General features: G+C 53.4%; 1 pseudogene; it reads right to left on the bottom strand.

Annotated features, from left to right (window-relative positions):
* Positions 1 to 2,173: 2,173 nt before the first annotated feature.
* On the bottom strand, positions 2,174 to 3,184 carry LOC122100292 (annotated as a pseudogene).
* Positions 3,185 to 6,000: the final 2,816 nt, after the last annotated feature.

Genomic DNA, 6,000 nt, shown 5'->3' with positions numbered 1-6,000 from the left:
CAAATCTAGAAAATGTCCTCCAAATGCCGCTGAGTATAGAAAATAGGCAAATGATCACAGCAAGAAAAGGCATTTCAGTGGTTCTCCATCTCACAAATCATAAACGCCCTCAGCTCACCGCAAGGTTCTCCTCTCTTTTCCCTAAATATCTGCAAAGTCCGTGGCCCCCGCTCTACCTGTGGGAGATGGTTTTATACATCTCGATCTAATTGGGCTGCCATTGCTGTCCGTTCCCAGCCCAGGACGACCTCCACGGCTGCACTCAGCATCAGCGAGTGAATTAACCAAGCTAGCAGTGGCTACAGCCGCCTCTCAGCCCTGGGCCCGGCTGCGGTGGCTCTCTCTCGACCTTAGGTAAACGTCGGAGGCTTCTGTCTGTCCGCAGCTCTTCCTCGGCACCAGCTGGGCTCTCAGACTCCCCTGGGTGGGATTTCATGAGTGGAAGGTCCTGTGTGGGAAGAATTCTCCCCAATACCAGTGAAGGATGGAAGATGGCAGGGAGTGGATTAGCATTGGGTTTGGAGCTAAGATGGGGTACCCCAAAGCTAGCCAGCTTGTGTGGCCCAGCCAGGGACACACACACACACACACACACACACACACGGACAATGGCAATGGCAGAGGTGTTCACAGAACTGTGAATCTGCACTTTAGGTTCGTTTCCCTCCTGGGGGAATTTACCAAGAAAGCATATTTACTTACTTTTGGATTATTCCCAAGATACCTAGTTAAATGTCAGTTGAATCAGGAGTTATTACTAGTCTTGTTTTATCCCAACTCTCCATTTAAGCTTTCTCCAAAGTCTAAGATTTTTCTGGCCACTGGTGGCTCATGCCTGTAATCCCAGCTACTCGGGAGGCTGAGATCTGAGGATCACAGTTTGGAGCCAGCCTGGACAGAAAAATTCATTTGATCCTTATCTCCAAGGAACAACCAAAAAGCCAGAAGTGGAGGTGTGACTCAAGTGTTAAAGAGTTAGCCTTGAGCATAAAATCTCAGGAACAGAGCATGGGCCCTGAGTTCAAGCCACAGGACAAACACACAAACACAAAAACAAAAGCAGTTAATTTCCAAACCATCCCCTTGGCACTGAGATGTCAAATTGTGTGATGAGCCCATGGCTCATGCTTGTCAACCTAGCTACTCAGGAGGCTGAGATCTGAGGATCACGGTTCAAAGCCAGCCGAGGCAGGAAAGGCTGTAAATCTTATCTCCAATAAAACCACCAGAAAACCGTAAGTGGCGCTGTGGCTCAAGTGGTAGAGCGCTAGCCTTGAGCTGAAGAGCTGAGGGACAGCGCCCAGGCCCAGAGTTCAAACCCCATGACCAACAGAAAGAAAAAAAAAATTGAGTGATCGAACTGAGTAAGGAGGAGATGAACATGATTTCCTGAGGCTGCCATTTTCCAGGGACACGTCAGTGGTTTATCTAGTTATGTGCTCATTTGAATTACAGTCGATGTCTATCAGCAAGCTGCGGGTTGCAAGGCAGGAAGTTCCAACCACGGGAACCGGCTGAATCTAGTTTCTCCTTATGATCTCCTTCCCTCCCGCCCTCCCTCCCTCCCTTCCTTCCTTCCTTCCTTCTTTCTTGCTTTCTTTCCTTTCTCTCCTTCCCTCCCTTCCTCCCTTCCTTCCTTCCTTCCTTCCTTCCTTCCTTCCTTCCTCCCTCCCTCCCTCCCTCCCTCCCTCCCTTCCTTCCTTCTTTCCTTCCTTTTTTTCTTTCTCTCTCTCTTTCTTTCCTCCCTTCCTCCCTTCCTTCCTTCCTTTCTTCTTTCCTTCCTTCCTTCCTTCCTTCCTCCCTCCCTCCCTCCCTCCCTCCCTTCCTCCCTCCCTCCCTTCCTTCCTTCTTTCCTTCCTTTTTTTCTTTCTCTCTCTCTTTCTTTCCTTATGATGCCAGTTTTGGGGCTTGAATTCAGGGCCTGGGCCTGGGCCTGGGAACAGTCCCTGAGCCATTTTGCTCAAGGTTAGCTCTCAACTATTTTGAGCCACAATGCTGCTGCCGCCTCCTCCTCCTCCACCTACTCCCCTCTTCCTCTTCCTCTTCTGCTTCTGCTTCTGGGAAATAAGAGTCTAATGGGGACTTTTCTGTCTGGGCTGGCTTCAAACAGTGATCCTCACATCTCAGCCTCCTGAGCCACTGGTGCCTAGCCTCCCCCCCCCCAAGAACAAGGCTAGAAGAGCTCAGTATTCCGTCTCCCCGGTATTTCTCCGATTCTGAACAACCACAGTTGATGGAGATTGACGCGCTCACCGCGCAGGTGGCACCCAGTGATGAGCTGTCTCAGGGCTCCCGTCATTTCCCTGTTCCTCCAACTGTACACAAGGGGTTCAGCATTTGAGGGACCACGATATACATCACGGAAGCCATGGCATTTTTAGTGGGGGACGCGGTGACCTTGGAGCTCATGTACACCCCGATGCCTGTCGCATAGAATAAGCACACCACGGAGCGGTGAGAGCCACAGGTGGAGGAAGCTCTGCGCCTTCCCCTCCCGCTTGGGATCCTCAGCGCGGAGGGGACGATGTGACTGTAGGAGAAGATGATCCCTAAGAGAGGCACACCGGCGAGCAGGCTGGTCCCCGAATGCACCAGCAGGGTGTGGATGGACGCGTCGGAGCAGGAGAGGCCGATGACCTGGACGAGTTCGCAGAAGAAATGGGCTATTTCCACATCCGGGCCGAAAGCCAGCCGGGGCAGCATCAGCGTGTGGAGCAGGGCGTTGCCCGAGGCGATGCCCAGGCAGAGCAGGGCCAGGAGGACGCAGACGCGCGTGCTCATGACGATGGGAGACCTCGGGGGCTGACAAATGGCCACGTAGCGGTCATAGGCCGTCGCCGCCAGGAGACAGTTCTCTAGCCCGCCAAACACCAAGACAAAGCCGAGCTGGGAGAGGCACCCGGGGTAGGAGGCGCTGTGGTCCCGGGCTTGGATGTCCGCAGCATCTTGGGGATGGTGTGGTGCTGATGCAGAGGTCTGTGATGGAGAGGGTGGAGAGGAAGAAGCACATGGCGGTGTGGAGGTGGGCGTGGGAGCCGACGGCCAGGATGATGAGCAGGCTCCCCAGCACGGTGACCAGGTACGCGGACAGGAAGAGGCTGAAGACCAAGGGCTGCAGTGCTGGGTCCTCGGTCAGGCCCAGCAGGAGGAATCTGGGAACGCCTGTTTGGTTTGTGGCTTCCATACCACAGCAGAATCATAGGAGGAAGAAAAGGAGAGGTGAATGGATCGAAACACACGTTTCCTCCCGTGCAAAGGTGGTGTTGCACGCGGGAGGTGTGGGTGTGAGCAGTGGGTGCCATTTTGGACTTGGATGGCACCGAGTTCTGGGGTGAGGAGCAGCGAGGGGCTTCAGCAAACACTCCTGGGGACCAGTTGTCCTCAGGAGAATGGACACGTTTCCACAGAGATGCTGCGGCCACACCCGGACCTTTGCAGCCTGGTCCACCCTCCTCCATCTTCCTCCACCCCCTCCACCCCCCTCCACCCCCCTCCACCCCCCTCCACCTCCCTCCACCCTCCTCCACCCCCCTCCACCCCCCTCCACCCTCCTCCACCCCCCTCCACCCCCCTCCACCCTCCTCCACCCCCCTCCACCCCCCTCCACCTCCCTCCACCCTCCTCCACCCCCCTCCACCTCCCTCCACCCCCCTCCACCCTCCTCCACCCCCCTCCATCTTCCACCCCCCTCCACCCTCCTCCACCCCCCTCCACCTCCCTCCACCCTCCTCCACCCCCCTCCACCCCCCTCCACCCTCCTCCACCCCCCTCCACCCTCCTCCACCCCCCTCCACCCCCCTCCACCCCCCTCCACCCCCCTCCATCCTCCATCCCGCCTCCACATGCCTTCCCGTGCCCCAACGGCAGCGCTTGTGCGCACCCTGTGGCCAGGGAGGGGATTGCAGCCAGAAGGCATGTGCGATTGCCCTTCAGAATGAGTGCCTATCTTCAGAGGAGAAAGGACTCATCTCACCTGTCTTCTGAAAACAACTGGAGCTGCCCCACAGCCACATGAAGAGTCCCCAGACCCCAGGTGAACGAGTGCCTCCTATCAGCACCGACGGCTCAAGAGGACGAGTACAGACACAAAGGAACTTTTTTTTTTCTTTCTTTTTTCTTTTGGGTTGGTCGTGGGGCTTGAACTCTGGGCCTGGGCGCTGTCCCTCAGCTCTTCAGCTCAAGGCTAGCGCTCTACCACTTGAGCCACAGCACCACTTCCGGCTTTTTTCTTTTTTCTTATGTGGTGATGAGGAATCGAACCCAGGGCCTCGAGCATGCAAGGCAAGCACTCTACCACTGAGCCACCTTCCCAGCCCCACAAAGTAACTTCTTTGCTTTCTCCACTTCTTTCCCCCCTGTCCTGGGGCTTGAACTCCTGACCTTGGGCTTCTTTTTGGTCAAGGCTAGCACTCTACCACTTGAGCCACAGCTCCACTTCTGGCTTTTTAGGGGGTGGTTTATTGGAGATAAGAGTCTCATGGGTTTTCCTGCGCAGGCTGGCTTTGAACCGTGATCCTCAGAGCTCAGCCTCCAAGTAGCTAGGATTATAGATGTGAGCCACTGGTGCCTGGCTCAGCCTCTCATTTTTTTGGAAACAGCATTTTGTTGAGGTTCATTCCACTGTATTCATATATGTCTTTCTATAAAATATCCTTCAATTCCCTTTGTCTCGTGGTGCCTCTTCCTTTTATCCTCCTCTTCCTTCTAACTCCTTCTTAGTCCCCTTTTATATCCATATCCCATTACTGTGTCAACATCATCACCACCATCATGACTACTTTGGGTTTACACTGTATAAATGGATGAGAACGGGTGAGATGTGTCTTCGTGTGCTCAGACTTCACAGCATGGTCTCCAGAGCCATCATGTCCCTGAAAATGGCATAATTCCATCTCTCTGTGACTGAGCCACCATCTATAGGCTAGAGTCTTCTTCAGCCACTCTTGGTTGGGAGGGACGTGGCTGATCCACAGTCTGCCTTGACATAGGCAGATGTGGAGATCGCTTTCTCGCACAGTGATGTCACCTTCCTTCAGATATATCCCCAGGCATGCTCAGAAAGGTCGTGAGAACATTCCTCAAAAGATCTGAGCACCCACGAGGCTGAGATCTGAGGATCTTAGTTCAAAGCCAGGCAGGGCAGGAAACTCTGTGATACTCTTATCTACAGTGAACCAATAAACACAGAAAATGGAGCTGTGGCTCAAGTGATAGAGCGTCAGCCTTGAGCAAAAATGGTCAGGGGACAGCACCCAGGCGCTGAGTTCAAGCCCCAGGACCGGCATCCACGCAAAAAGAACTAGTCATCTAGCTTCTGTCTTGCTTCTCTGACTAATCTCCCCTAATGTCTCAAGACACTACAGAACCAAGCTTCCTAAACGACCATGGGGTCTCTTAATTCCCTTACAGTTTCTTCTTGAATATGGTCCCATAGTTTCCCTTGGGAAATCTCTTCTGGAAGTTCCTAGGGGTCCTAACTTCAGGTATATCCACCTCTGCCCATTCAGTTAACAGAAGCAGGTGAAGATTTCCAAGTGGATGTGAGTGACCATTAGAAAATTCGGCCCAGAAGCTGGGCATGATTACTCACACCTGTAATCCTAGCTACTCGGGAGTCTGAGACCGGAGGATCGCTGTTCAAAGCCAGTCCAAGCAGGAAAGTCCATGAGACTCTTATCTCCAATTAACTACCAAAACCTTGGAAGGGGAGCTGTGGCTGAAGTGGTAGAGTGCTAGCCTTGAGTGAAATAGCTCAGATCTTCATGGGAAATTTTCCCTTGAAGGAAAGAGGCAATGTACAAGCAATGAACACTACACAGATGGCTAAGTGCATGGTTCCTATGAACACAGAGACATTAAAGTAAGCTGTGGGTTTTCAGAAGGGAGAGGCTTCTCAGGTAATACAGACTCAGATAAACAGGTGTTTTACCAGGTGTCCCTGGGGGGAACGGTCTTCCTCTCCTGGGGGAAGAGAGAGAATGTGTGTCAGCGATGATCATT

This window comes from Dipodomys spectabilis, unplaced genomic scaffold (genome assembly GCF_019054845.1).
Source record: "Dipodomys spectabilis isolate Male_0828 unplaced genomic scaffold, ASM1905484v1 ptg000573l, whole genome shotgun sequence".
NCBI classification, from domain to species: domain Eukaryota; kingdom Metazoa; phylum Chordata; class Mammalia; order Rodentia; family Heteromyidae; genus Dipodomys; species Dipodomys spectabilis.
The sequence above is the reverse complement of the archived record's forward strand: the minus strand, read 5'-3'. Positions and strand labels throughout refer to the sequence as shown.